At 34.5% G+C, this 16,895-nt stretch overlaps 1 long non-coding RNA gene across 1 annotated transcript; it reads right to left on the bottom strand.

The window, feature by feature from the left end:
* Window positions 1–13,296: 13,296 nt before the first annotated feature.
* Window positions 13,297–16,383, bottom strand: LOC110010691 (uncharacterized). Its single transcript, XR_016320370.1, has 5 exons — window positions 16,122–16,383; window positions 15,323–16,042; window positions 14,526–14,972; window positions 14,125–14,437; window positions 13,297–14,022 (listed from the first exon to the last, which is right to left on the bottom strand). It is a non-coding gene; the product is annotated as an uncharacterized LOC110010691 (long non-coding RNA).
* Between the last annotated feature and the right edge of the window lie 512 nt (window positions 16,384–16,895).

Genomic DNA, 16,895 nt, shown 5'->3' with positions numbered 1-16,895 from the left:
ACATCACGTGGAAATTAGTCAGTGGCACCACCTGAAACCCCAACGAGCCGTCCTCACACATGGCTCGCCCTCTCATACATGTGCACCAGGGAGCCGATCCCCCATACGGCCAACTGGTCTAATCCTCACTGACCAGTCCTCTCATTGTTTTTCCCATTCTCTCTTTTCTTTTCCATACCAACAGGAGGCAACCCGGTGGTCTCCATCCAATCTAGATCATCAAGTGCTCACAACAGGAGGCCACCCTGCGGGCTACAATCAAATCTAGATTATCAGGTGCGCAACAACAAGAAGCCATCCTGTGAATTCCCATATAATCTATATCATCAGGTGCACAAGGGGGCGCCGATCTCCCATTTTCCCGGCCGACGGTCAAGTATCATATCATAACCGGATCCATATCACAGACCGTCCTCACAAACCCATGGTGGTCCACTTCATCCCAATTCCACACAAACAAAGCATAGCATTTTCACAACACAATTAATCAAACATTGCAATCAAATGCAGACATATTGATCAGTTGAACATCATAATGCAATGCACAATTAGACATCCATTCTCAAATGCAATTAAATAATTAAATAAATACCATTAACAATAAACAACAATAAAATAAATGATAATAATAAACAATAACAATGAAAATAATTAAATACTTAGATAATTAAATGAATAATAAAGATAATAAATAAATAATTAGAGCACTCTATTTATTATGCATTAAGTTATAGAATTAATCTAAATAAACCTATTAATTATGTTATGAATTAAAACTAGTCTAGGTTCTATCGAAATTTCGGCAGCACCTCCCCTAAAAATTGGACTATCTACCTGCTCAATATCACAATATTATTGTATATTTATCAAATCAATGCACACAGCCCATCCGTCGGGCAATCAATCAATTTAAAATCCCATCCTCCTTAACATCAGTGTCAACACCCAACTATCTCAACCATAAGTTCATAATTATAACGACTTTCAACCTGTTCCAACAATACTCATATAAGATTATTCGTTAAATCATAAACTGACCAAATTAATAGCTTTATGGTAATTAATCTGTTAAGTTGTTAAAAATCATTTTTAACAATAACTATTTATAACTACTATTTATTCAGATTCGATTCTTATATCAATGCCGGAAGTGGTTAGGCTTTAGAAACCTTAGGTCCTCAAAATTTCGCATCTAACCGTCAACCTACTAAAACTATCTTACTTTGTCTTATGCGCAACCAACTAGTTTTAGACTAATGATCATCTAATTAACTAATTAATTAATTCTAATTTATCTCCTCCTCAAGTCGCCTAATTATAATATTAATTCATGTAGTTTATTTAACAATATTAAAAATTAATTTGTAACTACATTATGCCAATTATCCAATTTCTAACAAGGATTATATTTGATCGGTTATTTATTTGAATTCAATTTAATTAAGTGATGGTTCTAAATTCGCAAGTTACAACACGAATCGGGAAATGGAACTTAGAGCGTACCGATCGAAATTCAAGTGACGATTCCACGATCCTCACAAAGAGAGGGAGATTCTGTCCCTTAGTGCCTCGCCGGAGGCTCGCCGGCCGGTCACCGTACCGCCATCGCCGCCGCCGTCCACGGTGGCCGGAAGTTCGCGAATGCCCAGAAACGTGCAAGGTTACCACCACCCGACTCCAATTTTTGTGAGGAGTCCAAATCTACAATCATTTGTTGAGCTAGTGGCTCGCTTGGCCGGAACAAGCTCGACAGTTCCTTCCTTGCCGTCGGCCATGGCGTTTTCACTTCCTTCCACCAAAGCTGTCGTTTCTTGGATGGAAAACGTTCACACAGGATGGAGGAATCGATTGGAGCTCACCTAGAAGCTTCTCGTCGCCGGAATCATTCGATCTTCGCCGGAGTTGCTGCTGCGTCACTGGAAAGAAGAGGCTCGCGTCGTCGCCGCTGAAGGCCTGATCGACGTGAAGAAGGACTGGCCACGTGACCGGCGGCATGAGAGGGATCGATCGTCACCCGCCATCGTCAGTCTGGTGGCCGGAGACAGAAGGAGGGGGAAGGAGGAGGGAGTCGCGCGCGAGAGAGAAGAAGAAGAGGAGGGAAGAAAGAAAGAAAGAAAGGTATGTCGGTTTCTAGATGATTCCGGTTCGATTCGAACCGGTTCGATCTATTTCACTGATTGGCTTGATTCTTGCTCGGTTTACAGGTTTTCCACTAGGTTTTTGGATTATTCGTGTGGTTTTTCGAAAAATCAATTTGATTTTAAGGCCCGGTTCGATTTATTTTATTTATTTAGCTCGGTTCCATAATATTTTCTCCATTTTCTCAATATTAATAAAATATGAACGATTATCATATTCGATTGATAACTAGAGTTTCTTTTGATTTGTCAAAAATTTTAAGTATTCTCGGATCGAAAATTTCCGAATAATCTGCTCTTGGGCTTGGACCAAATTCTAAAATTTGGGCTCGAATTGAGACTGTATTACATTTACAGCCCACACGGTCAAAATTCTCGATTTTTAATTAAATAAAAATTTAAAAGTTTCAAAAATAAAAATTCGGGGTGTTTCAATCTCCCCCCCTTAAGACAATTCGTCCTCGAATTGGAATCTAGTAGGAGAGAGTAAGAATGGACACACACAGAGAATTTCAAAGTCATAAGAAATTCCTTCCAACACCAAGGACACAGCTCAAGAGTGGATAATATGAACCTAGGAAAGAAAAGAGTCAAGTATCCTAATTGTATTTCTATTGCCAACCATCCTATTTAGTGCCAATTGGTTGAAGTTTACAAGAAACTTAAGCTTATTGTCTAAATCTCCAATTACTATCTTCAGACAGCTACTGAAATCTTTAGGAAATCTTTCTTTGAATAATATTTTATCTTAAAACCGGTTTAGCAATAAGTTGCACATTTATAGGTGTATATATATATATATATATATATATATTCAAGATTATATGATTCATTTGAAAATTTAAACATTCCTTCATGAAAACCAAGCATATAATTTTACAAAAAGCGATTAATTGAACTTTGATTTTATTTATAGTGATAAGAATTATCTCATTTAATTTACATATACACTTACTAAAACTCTTATTGATTAAAAATTCAAAAACTTATTACTTTAATTCAAAACTTTAAGAAAAATCGTCTGCGACTTCCGTTGTCTATTATATCATAGGGCACTTCGAAATAACTGTCTTTGTTTCTCATCTATACAAATTCAATTGTCCCTATAATATCTTTACCATAGACTAGTTCATATGTTATATAGCTCCTAGATCACTGCAGCCCTTAGCTATCTCACTATTATAAAAAATTTTCTTAAGTCCTGACCTAATGCTATCTTAACACCCAAATATCGCATCAAATCAATCTCATTAGCTTCTTATCGCCTAATGCATATATACTAACAACTTCTCTCTCTCATGGACTAGAATTTTCTAAACTATAGTCTTAAACATTTATTTAAAAGTCTTAATTAGCCATACGTCTACCTATCACTAACTTGAGTCGACTTTATATTTAACTTTCCTATCTCATTTGTCCTTAATCAATCAATATTCTCTTATTCAAGTCGAGTAAGATATTTATAAATTACTCTAATTTGTCTACCACTTGCTCCTAACATATATTACACTTTGTTATATATACCATTTCTATTCCCTTAAACCATTCAAGTCCATTCCTAATGTTATTCTTTCCATTTATTTATTTATTTTTTTTTTTTGAATAAATTCTAAAAAAATTTAGTAGCTGAGCTGAATGCTAAAATACCGATTCCTAACCACCCAAAGTTCATCAATCCACCATACAAATGAAAAACCTATTTATTCTCTACACCATCCTATTCACTGATAGGAATAGAGCTCACATGAAAAGTAGTGCACTGGGTGATCAGGCCAATCCACTACCATCCAGGCATTACTCTATTCCCTAACCTAAAGATTGATATTAGCTCAGGCCCCTGTAAGTATTGTGATAGACTTATCTTATTGTTCCCAACTTTCACTTCAAACCTCTATAGTCTATTAATCTACATAATAAGTGAGATATTTTCCCACCTCATAGGGTCTAGTGCGTCCACCATCCCTAGGGAGGAAAATCACAAGGTTTCTTTCCCTATGTTGGTTACGGCCGATCCCAACATAAAGAAATTCCCTATACTCCGCAGTTGTGTCCTAAAATTTCTAACCTACGCTCTGATACCAACTTTGTCACGACCCGATTCCATGGGCCGGACCGGCACTAGAGCCCAGGTAAGCTTAAGGCTCCCGAGGCCCGTAGTAAGCCTGAAACACTAAAAATTTACTATCTCAATATAATTTTGTTAATATTCAGCCCATACTGATAGGAAAATAAACTTCAAGATTCTATTAAATCTCGGCCCAAATTTAAAACATCTTAAACATTTACAAATTACCCTGCTTACAATACACTATATTTATAATATAGACTCACCAAATTTTTGTCTCTATAATAATATACGACTATAAATATACAAATTCTATAACTGCGGAGTTCACTAACAAATGAATACAGATAAGTCGTCGGACATTTATCTATTTAATAGATCAATACTAAAATTAGAGAAGTCTTTTCTAACAGTGAAAGAGCAGAGTTATAGCTGGGACTTAGAAAGAGCTACTTCCTGAAAGATTTAAACAAAAGAGATGTGAGTCTATTAATGAATAATAATTATTGCACAACACACGCATTCACACAAATGTATAAATATATCAATCTAGTCATCCGACTAGTTATATGCTCACACAGCCAGTCACACAAATGGCATATCACCAGCACTCACAATTATTAACATCTTCATATAATCACATCACGTGGAAATTAGTCAGTGGCACCACCTGAAACCCCAACGAGCCGTCCTCACACATGGCTCGCCCTCTCATACATGTGCACCAGGGAGCCGATCCCCCATACGGCCAACTGGTCTAATCCTCACTGACCAGTCCTCTCATTGTTTTTCCCATTCTCTCTTTTCTTTTCCATACCAACAGGAGGCAACCCGGTGGTCTCCATCCAATCTAGATCATCAAGTGCTCACAACAGGAGGCCACCCTGCGGGCTACAATCAAATCTAGATTATCAGGTGCGCAACAACAAGAAGCCATCCTGTGAATTCCCATATAATCTATATCATCAGGTGCACAAGGGGGCGCCGATCTCCCATTTTCCCGGCCGACGGTCAAGTATCATATCATAACCGGATCCATATCACAGACCGTCCTCACAAACCCATGGTGGTCCACTTCATCCCAATTCCACACAAACAAAGCATAGCATTTTCACAACACAATTAATCAAACATTGCAATCAAATGCAGACATATTGATCAGTTGAACATCATAATGCAATGCACAATTAGACATCCATTCTCAAATGCAATTAAATAATTAAATAAATACCATTAACAATAAACAACAATAAAATAAATGATAATAATAAACAATAACAATGAAAATAATTAAATACTTAGATAATTAAATGAATAATAAAGATAATAAATAAATAATTAGAGCACTCTATTTATTATGCATTAAGTTATAGAATTAATCTAAATAAACCTATTAATTATGTTATGAATTAAAACTAGTCTAGGTTCTATCGAAATTTCGGCAGCACCTCCCCTAAAAATTGGACTATCTACCTGCTCAATATCACAATATTATTGTATATTTATCAAATCAATGCACACAGCCCATCCGTCGGGCAATCAATCAATTTAAAATCCCATCCTCCTTAACATCAGTGTCAACACCCAACTATCTCAACCATAAGTTCATAATTATAACGACTTTCAACCTGTTCCAACAATACTCATATAAGATTATTCGTTAAATCATAAACTGACCAAATTAATAGCTTTATGGTAATTAATCTGTTAAGTTGTTAAAAATCATTTTTAACAATAACTATTTATAACTACTATTTATTCAGATTCGATTCTTATATCAATGCCGGAAGTGGTTAGGCTTTAGAAACCTTAGGTCCTCAAAATTTCGCATCTAACCGTCAACCTACTAAAACTATCTTACTTTGTCTTATGCGCAACCAACTAGTTTTAGACTAATGATCATCTAATTAACTAATTAATTAATTCTAATTTATCTCCTCCTCAAGTCGCCTAATTATAATATTAATTCATGTAGTTTATTTAACAATATTAAAAATTAATTTGTAACTACATTATGCCAATTATCCAATTTCTAACAAGGATTATATTTGATCGGTTATTTATTTGAATTCAATTTAATTAAGTGATGGTTCTAAATTCGCAAGTTACAACACGAATCGGGAAATGGAACTTAGAGCGTACCGATCGAAATTCAAGTGACGATTCCACGATCCTCACAAAGAGAGGGAGATTCTGTCCCTTAGTGCCTCGCCGGAGGCTCGCCGGCCGGTCACCGTACCGCCATCGCCGCCGCCGTCCACGGTGGCCGGAAGTTCGCGAATGCCCAGAAACGTGCAAGGTTACCACCACCCGACTCCAATTTTTGTGAGGAGTCCAAATCTACAATCATTTGTTGAGCTAGTGGCTCGCTTGGCCGGAACAAGCTCGACAGTTCCTTCCTTGCCGTCGGCCATGGCGTTTTCACTTCCTTCCACCAAAGCTGTCGTTTCTTGGATGGAAAACGTTCACACAGGATGGAGGAATCGATTGGAGCTCACCTAGAAGCTTCTCGTCGCCGGAATCATTCGATCTTCGCCGGAGTTGCTGCTGCGTCACTGGAAAGAAGAGGCTCGCGTCGTCGCCGCTGAAGGCCTGATCGACGTGAAGAAGGACTGGCCACGTGACCGGCGGCATGAGAGGGATCGATCGTCACCCGCCATCGTCAGTCTGGTGGCCGGAGACAGAAGGAGGGGGAAGGAGGAGGGAGTCGCGCGCGAGAGAGAAGAAGAAGAGGAGGGAAGAAAGAAAGAAAGAAAGGTATGTCGGTTTCTAGATGATTCCGGTTCGATTCGAACCGGTTCGATCTATTTCACTGATTGGCTTGATTCTTGCTCGGTTTACAGGTTTTCCACTAGGTTTTTGGATTATTCGTGTGGTTTTTCGAAAAATCAATTTGATTTTAAGGCCCGGTTCGATTTATTTTATTTATTTAGCTCGGTTCCATAATATTTTCTCCATTTTCTCAATATTAATAAAATATGAACGATTATCATATTCGATTGATAACTAGAGTTTCTTTTGATTTGTCAAAAATTTTAAGTATTCTCGGATCGAAAATTTCCGAATAATCTGCTCTTGGGCTTGGACCAAATTCTAAAATTTGGGCTCGAATTGAGACTGTATTACATTTACAGCCCACACGGTCAAAATTCTCGATTTTTAATTAAATAAAAATTTAAAAGTTTCAAAAATAAAAATTCGGGGTGTTTCAACTTGCTAGTTAGTTTAAGTTAATTTTGTTTTCTTTCTAAGTATTTCTTAAAGTTTTTGATTCTTATTTTTTTAATTCATTTGAAGCTTTTAACGGCGAAACTGCGCGCTACACAACACTTCTCATATAAGTGAAAAGACCAATCAGATCACCACCTGATTGGATTTTAGATTCCTATTTATTTTAGTTTCTTTGAGTATTTAGATTTTTATGCAGTCTCATTTTACTATCTAAAAATAGCTTTCTTAGTGGATTTTCAATTATTAATTAAATTTTAATCGTGGGTCTAGAATGATAGAAAGGATTGCCCATAGTATATTTTAGGCCACATTTAGCACTGACCAAGGAATGAAAAATGAAATGTAATAAGAAAAAAAAAAATGAATGAGTAATAAAATTATTATTCATGTGTTTAGTATACAATATGGAATAGAATGAGAAATTAGTAAAAGGGCCAAAACATCCATTTCACCAATTTCATTATAATTTAATTTATTCGATTAATTATTTTATTAAAAAAAAGGCATATTCCTTATATTAACACATGATTATTTTTTTATATTTATACAATATTGTGAAGAAAATTATTTCTCAATCCCTATTTTTTAATCTTAATAAATTTTCAAAATATGTAAATTTAAAAGGGATTTTTATGGCAAAATTTTATTTAAAAAAAACTATTTTGGCAAAATCAATTAAACTTTGAGTTTAATAAATAAAAAATAATAACCTATCAAATGTTAGTTTGATAAAATATAATTGAAATGGTAGCTAGATATTGGATGAGAGGAAAATACAATAAGCAAGTGACAAAGAGTATGTCCTCCCATTTGGATTACTAGTTTCTATAACCTACGTGTCATATGGTTTCATTTGAATTGATGGTCTAAATCCATATGTATTGCTTATAAAAATATAACTATTAATTCTTATCAAATACAAAGTATTTAAACCACTATAAAAATTTTAATAATATATATTAATTTCAATAAAACTCTAAGAATTTATTATAAAGTTAAATTATGTAAATTTTATTGACTGATATTATTTAATTCTAAAGAAATCTTATTAACTAAGGCTAATGATATGATTAGAATGTTAAAAAAAATGATAATGATTTTACAAATTATAAGATATGCTAGTCCATCTACAAAGACAATTAAACCCTTAAAGATTACTTGAGTGCTGTTTGTTTTAGATTAAGTTTTTTATTTTTCATTTTTTTCCTTAAAAAATAAACCAAAACTTGTTTTTTTTTTTAAATTTGTTTAATTTTTTTCTTCAATTTTTATAAAACTGTTTTTTTTTTCATTTTTTATAAGACTTGTCCCCATAAAGTTGTATTATTATTATTATTATTTTCTCTATCCATATAAATCTAATGTCATTTATTTATTCAAAATATATAAACATTAATTTTATTATCTCTATTAAAATTCTACACTTTGTTTTTTTCATCTCTTCTATATTTAGTATTATTTTTATATTTATTATTATTTTCTCTATCCATATAAATCTAATGTCATTTAAGCTCCATTTATTTTCGTAAAATAACTTGCAGAAAAATAATTTGCTGAAAAATATTTTCATAGAAAACATTTTCTATGAAAAATATTTTTCAAATGACTTATTTTCTGTTATTTGGTTGTAATATTGAAAATCAGTTAAAAATATTAAAGTCTTTATCTCATAAGACTATAAAAAATATTAATAATAATAGAAATTTTATAATTTGAAAATTTTATTTTTAAATATGAAAAAGAATGCAAAAAAATATATAAATTATGATAGCCGCCGGTGGCCGGTGGTGGTGGTAGGTGATGGTGGTTGCTGGTAAATGGTGGTGGTTGGTGGTAAATGGTGATTGGTGGCAGTGACTATAATGATTAATAAATTAAAAAAATATGTATTTATAAGGTTTGCCAATATCCAGAAAATATTTTACTCTCTCGAAAATGAGAAGTTGTTTTTCTTAAAAAATGATTTAATTTTTCTTTGACTAGAAAAATATTTTTCATTGACTTATTTTTCTGAGTGCCCCAAATAATGAAAAATCGTGAAAATTATTTTCCTGCAAGTTATTTTGTAACATCCTTCCCGGTCCACCCGTTAACCCGAATGAACCGAGCCGAGACGCTACAATCTGGTTGAACTTATATCCTGTCATGCTGATATCACCCTGTATGCGAGATATAAATATAAAACACTCCCAATTAAAATATCAGACTTCCAATATCTCCAACTAATCATCATAACACAACAACACTTTATATAGATAGTCATAACTGTATAAATCCTCAATAGCATTTAATAACCAGCAATTAATGGCATTCATGATCTATCTCAAGTCTTCATGACCTAATCATACCAACTATAGTAAAATATTTCATATTCAATCATTTCCTCCAAATACTTACACCAAAATAATTACATGCTTCAATTATATTTCTAATTACAGAAGCTCTAACAAATGGAAAAATTATACATGCCATAAATCTTAATACATGCCATAATTCTTAATATTACAACTCTCAATCTACTATGACCAAGTTAGTCACTTCTGCTTTGAACGTACTCCTCAAGTCTTCAAGTACCAACCACGATCTTCAACCTACGCGTGATAAAAATCGACGCGCTGAGTATAAAACTCAGTGGTTCTCATAATTCACATACTAAACAAAGTGCGATGGCAACTAACTTAAAATACAAGTTTCATAAAGCATTGATACTCCTAGAATCAGTAAATCTCAACATAAATGTCTCTTTATAGCAACGAATAAACTTCTAATTCATAAACATCAATAATTGAGTTCTAATTTTCTCATAACTCCTTTACATGAACTTTAAATCACACATTATGATTCTATCATGATCTTACCTGCTGTTCATTGTGTTGTATGAATGAAATCAATAAACAGGTAAGAATACATAACAGTATATGTTCATTGTCTTACTTGCTATTCATTATGCTGTATGACTTATGCACTTTTAGTCACATCATATAAGTTATGATTAATAACATCTCATGACTGTATGGCTCCTTAAAGATTCAATAAATAAACTTGTAAGCATATATAGCATTATACTTTCATGATCTTACCTGATGTTCTTTATGCTGTATGAATTCTGCAACTTTGATTAAACTCAGTGAATATCACAATGAATAAAGAAACATATAAGCACATACATATATAGAAATAAACATGTACTCACATATGGAATGTAAGCACACATATCATGATACTTTCATTTTACCTTGATAATCTTTCTTGCTGTTTAGTATACTGTATGATTCATGCAATGTTATGTCAAGATATCTGTATGGCTCCATAAGGTTATAGTGAAACCGAAGTGATAAGAAAAACTGTATGAAACTGGATAAAACTGTATGCTTGGCTGTTATGGCCTGTATAATCATATCCACTCAACGGCCTGTAGCCGGAGTACCAAACTGTATGGGGCGCAGATCTGCTATTCTATGTCGCGACATAGCCTTATCTACATGGTTTCTACCTAACCTCAATGGAGCATATTAATGGAATGCCAATAGATAAACAAAAGCAAAGTAACTGTGTCATAATTTGCACGCTTGTGTCATGTTATTTTCACATATTTGTGTCATGTTATTTTCACACCATTTGCATGCTTGCATTTTGTGTTTATACATGTGTTCATGTTGTCTTTTTGCTTTAAAATGGTTGAAGACATACAAGTTGAGAAAAGGAAATACAATTGCATAGAATTCATAATTTCATACACCATTTCACATCATTTCACAATTGCATAGAATACAATTACAAGTTGTGCTTACCTCATTTCACATCATTTGCATGCTTGCATGTTGTTTTGATACACGATTTAATGTTGTATTTTTGTTGTAAAATGATTGGAGGCATACAAAGTGAGCAAAGGAATCCAATTGCATAGAAAAAGAAGTCCAAAAGTGCATGAAAACACAAGTCGCGAGCGCGCCTTGCAAGGTCGCGAGCGCGTAATGCACATCTGAAGGTCAGTGAGTTCCCAGGTGAAAGTCGCGAGCGCGTAAATGCAAGTCGCGAGTGCGTAAATGCAAGTCGCGAGCGCGTACAGTGCAAAATGAGAGACAGTGAGTTCCCAGGCCAAATTCGCGAGCGCGCGATGAAGGTCGCGAGTGCTTACAGGCCAAGGGCCAAGTCGCGAGCGCGCACTTGCAAGTCGCGAGCGCGAGAAGTGCCAAATGAGAGGCAGTGAGGTTGTGAGCACAAGTCGTGAGCGCGTAAATGCAAGTCGCGAGCGCGTACAGTGCAAAATGAGAGTCAGTCGCGAGCTCTTCATGCAATTCACGCGCGCGTCGCGTTTTCCAGCCTGCACTGTCTGTACTCTTTTGGTCATATCTCTCAATATACAACTCCGATTTGAATGATTCAAAAACCCATGTAAAGCTAACACATAGAGGAACAAATAACTCTTCTATGACACTTCCTAATTCCATCATTAAATGGGGTCAAAATCAAGATGAAGTTACTGGTCAAATTTCCAGCAAGCCCTGTTTCAACATAAACTCAATATTTACTTCATTTATTCACTTCCTCCCCTGTTTTCTCACCATTACTAGTCCTCCCACTCAACAAGAAGCAATATTATCTCATTAACAACACACCACACAATTTCTCATGCAAAGAAAATGGTAAATATAAAGAGATATCACACCTTCGCTTAACAAGCTTGGAATCTTCTTCTTAGCTTCCTTTTTCTTCTACCTTGAGCTCACCTCTCCTATACATGAGAATTCTTATGAATCATCTAAAAATATCACCAAATGATTCAAGTATGAAATTCAAGAAGGTTTACTTACTTGGATAGAATAGAAGTTGAATTAATGTTTAACTCCCATTAAAATCTTCACCACCATTAAACGTGATGGAGAAAGGAAAGTTTAAGAGGAAAGTAGAGGAAGAAGATGAAGATAAGGATGAAGAAATGAAAATGAAATGGAATCCACGGGTAGTCTCTAGAATGTCATTGATTTTTATATGAAAATTACCAAATGGTACCTCAAGTGTCAAAATGGTACAACTTAATACCTCAACTTTATACTTTAGTGAAATCAAGTCCTAATCCTTATACTTTGATCTTTTTGTTTCCTTCAAGTAAGTCCACTTCTTTTCCTTATTTCAATTACATCCCATTCTAGCCCACTCTAAAATCTAATGGATCGAACCGGGTTTTGGATCAGCCCGACTCGACTCTAAGCAACAACTCGATTCAATAGAAACATGGGACGTTACATATTTAACAGAAACAAACTGAGCCTTAGTATTATTTATTTATTATAATACTTGGATATTATATTTTTATTCAATTGATTGTATACATAATAATCAATAGTTAATTTAACTTTGAATTTGAATTAAAGTGTGAAATATTTTTAATTATTTTGTCTTAGATTTTTTATTTTTAGATTTTTTAGTGTTAACTAAAATCTTTAATGGCTTAATAAGAGAAAGACTTGATAATTGGAAGAATTTTTCACATGGTGAACTAAAAGAAAGGACAAAATAATTTTAGGAAAAAAAAGAAGTTTTGAAAAATAAATAATCAAAAATTAAAAACAGCTTTATGTTTCTAATAAATAAAAAATAAAAAAATAAACAACTGTAACAAACCGCCTTGATTTTTCCTTTTCGTATCTTCATTGAGATTGCATAACTTGACTTCAGACTACTTCTATAATTAATGACTTAAATTAGAAAATTTCATTAAGATTGCAGTCTCGAGTGCTCTCTCTATCTTGTCCTCCGGCAAAATATTCCCATTTTGCAGGGGCACAGGGTGAACTTGTTCAGATTGAAGCTTTCCTAATCTGTATTGGAAAAAGGAAATGTCTAGTTGAGGTTTGAGCTTCTTGACTTGGGTAATCCACTCGATAGAATTCACATGACAAAACATTTATAAAAGAAATTTGACATGAGTTGATGTCTAGTTCTATCAAGAGAATGAAATCTTGGGTTCATAATGCAGTATGCATATATTCATAGGAACCAACAGATTCAAAGTACCATAATACATTGTAGAACCTGAAGTTGTTCATTTTCATGTAATCAGTAAGATACTATTAGCACAAATAAACTAGGAGGCAATAGAAGCAGGACATGCTAACTAACCTTCATGTTCAAGACTATCTTTTTGCTGAAAAGTATCTCAATTGTCTAAACTGCACAAAAATCTTGGTGAAAGTCAAGATAACGAAGCTTCATAAACAAGGTTAATATTTGAAAATGCTAGAAATTAATAAAATGTCAGAAAGCGAAGGCATGGAGAAGGAGGAGGAAAATTTTGCAGAATGCTTTAATCAACAATAGAGGTAATAGTCACTCTTGGCTTGTTACTAATGTTTCTGGTTTAGCCACTTTTTTTATAAAGCAGAGGGAATCAATACTTATTTCCCAAAAAGCTTTAATTATCTCCAAAGCAGGTACAATGACTCTATGGCATTTCTTGTACTGTTGGAGCACCCAAAGGATGTCAGCCGACGGCACATACTCTCGATATTCTCTCGTGTTGGTCTTCAGTTTCAACTCCTTGAAGATAGCTCAACAATGCAGAGATGGATGCGTTCCTTAAAGAATCTTGCAATCCACCAATTGAAATAACTAAGCCAGACACCACTGCTGCTATAACAACTAAAGTTAAGTAATTTTACAAAACGTGGATATAAAAAAGGTAGGTACCTGCAAGGAACTCATAACGTACTCTTCTAGTGGAATCCATGGAACAAAGGATCTATGAACAAGTCTGAAGACCTTCCATAGCAGCCTCATGAACCCAAGAACCAACATCGCCTCTGTTATCCATGGAATAGTCACCAAGAGCTTTAAGTAAACTCGGCATCACTTCGTCTTTTATCAGACGATACAGAGACATGTGGTCCTCTTCAGAACAAATATCAGAACTTTCTCTTGCCTGAGTTAATGTCTTACATACAGAAACGAGTCCTTTGACAGCATTTACTCGTGCTTCAGCATCTCCATTCTCAGGGTTGTCCTGCAAAGAAAATATCCAGTTATGCGAGTTAACAAAATTCCTACTGCCAGGAAATTTTAATAAGGCTAGCATCTTTTATGAAGTACACCTCAATTGCACAGGAACTACAAAGCTTCAAAAGCACATCTTTTCTATGACCAGCCAAATATTCGTACGGTAAAACACCTAATGCCAATGCAGATCCTCTTCTTACAGCTATATTTTGATCAGTCAGTTGTCCCAGGTACTTTGATGTAATACCACCTGCACTTCCACTTTTTGCGCTGCCAATGTACGCTTTAACAAAGTGTTTGAGAGCCTTCACAGCAGCATCCTGTACTTCTTGTTCAAATTTTGGTTTCAACTTTTCACAGTGAAAGAACAAACTTATTAGCTTGAGAAATAAGATGTCTCAAGTTATATTCTCTGGCAATGTCAAACGACACAAGGAGATGCATTCAATGGACTGGGAGACAGTTTATCTCTCCACCCTTCCCACGGTGAAGACGAACTTTTTCAATAGCAGGAACTATACCAGCTATGTCTTTATGTTAATCTGAAATGGAGAAATTGGACCAATGAAAAAGTAATACATTTCCTTGAACTAGAAATAGGAAAGCAGGAGGTAATACCTTATGGAATTCTCTAAAAATGCCAACTTTTACTCCTCAATACCTTATGATTCCGCTAAATCATCCAATCGGCCATTTGAAGGTAACCATTCTATGTATAATGTATATACCCCCCACCACCCACCCCCCCAAAAACACACACACACACACACAATTCCCTATCTTCGATATGTTAAAGTGCCATAATAAGATATTAGAACACTTAATAATAAGTTTCAGTTGCATTTCTGAACCAAAAACAAATTACTGAAAAAAAGAAAACAAGGGCACCAACCGGTTGCAAGAGCGTAATCACATTGATGTAAAGCCAAAACAACTTCCCCAACAGCCAAGGTTGACAACATGACGCATGCAGAGGCCGGAGGATATAGTTGAAGGAATCAATTTCTCTCAAACAAAATCGTATTTAATAAGAGTGGAGATAGCCTTTGCAGCAAGTTCTCTCACGCCTTCATCCTACAGAAATCAATGATCATAAAACATGCAAAACGAGCAACCAGAACATGATAATGATAACAACAAAAGATCACGTCAAAGAATACAACCGGTAGTGAAGGCCTATGAAGATTATATGTCTGGTCTCTTTAATTGAGTAGTTGGACCTTGCAAAAACAGAAACAGCAAACACCCATATCTATGATCAACCCCCCAAAAAAGTCATATTCAAAGACAAACTCCATGATACCGCTCCATCTTTTTTTTGTTTCCTTGTAACTTTCTTACTAAAAGGAATGCCATCAAGAAGCGAGTCCTTCCCAGAGGAAAGAGAGAAAAGTCATCATAAATTCATAAATTGAGTTTTAGTTTTGAAGATATGAAGGTTGAAGAAGGCATAAAATTGGAAAATTTTGGAGTACACACCCAGTGACCAATCTTGTTATACCTTATGCAAAAGGATATAGGTATCCTGCATATTGAACAACAGAGACAGCAACATTGAGATTACTTACGAAGAAATAGAAAACAGTCTCCTTCGAATATCATAATGCAGTGCCTGTTAGGGAAAATTTATTCTTAATCAGCGTCAATGGTGCATCAATTGTCATAGTTGTCAAGATCTTCCAAACATGTACCTGCTTGATGCATGAGGCACTAATGACAAAATTTCTTCTAATAAACTTAAAATCAAACAAAGTGATTAGCTTTAAACAAAAGGTAAAAATTTGAATCAAATATGTAATGTAACCATCCGGCCTTGATGATAAAGGTTACAACTTTGGGAAGACTGACAGGCAATAGCTGCCCTCTGCGTGCTAGTGAAGAGAGTTTTGAGAAAGAGACAAAGCTTGAAGTTGAAGGAAAGAAGACAGAAATTGAAAGAGACGGAAAAAGGCACTGTTCATTACAGGCGACGTGGCTTCCGGCGGTGGAAATGCGGGACCCTATTTGCAGAATCAGATTTCCGGCGGATAACATCTTTTTTTTATTCTATTAATTATTTGGAATAAAGTCTACTTAAAAAAAAAAAATGATTCAAAAAATATTAAAATTACCATTATTATTATTTATTCTCCAACCTGAGCTTACTGCCGGTTTGGTTGCCCCTGCTAGAGATAACAATTTTACCCGAGTCAGCGGGTATCGATCCAATTCGACTGATTTTGATAGGTTCAAACATTAAATAAATGGGTTTAAGACAAATTTAAATAATAATCTTTTATCATTAATGGAATTCAGGGACCAAGGACTTAAATACCTGCTTATTATCTATTTAATTAATATTCACACATGTTTTAAAAGACAATTAATATGTACATATCTTTTTAATTATAATTAATAATATAATTATTTTAATATTTGTAATATACAAAATAATAATTTTATAATTTTTATTTATATTTTATTTT

The sequence above is a fragment of the Jatropha curcas genome, chromosome 4, assembly GCF_041381405.1.
Source record: "Jatropha curcas cultivar XTBG-Jc1 chromosome 4, XTBG_Jcur_1.0, whole genome shotgun sequence".
NCBI lineage: Eukaryota > Viridiplantae > Streptophyta > Magnoliopsida > Malpighiales > Euphorbiaceae > Jatropha > Jatropha curcas.
The sequence above is the reverse complement of the archived record's forward strand: the minus strand, read 5'-3'. Positions and strand labels throughout refer to the sequence as shown.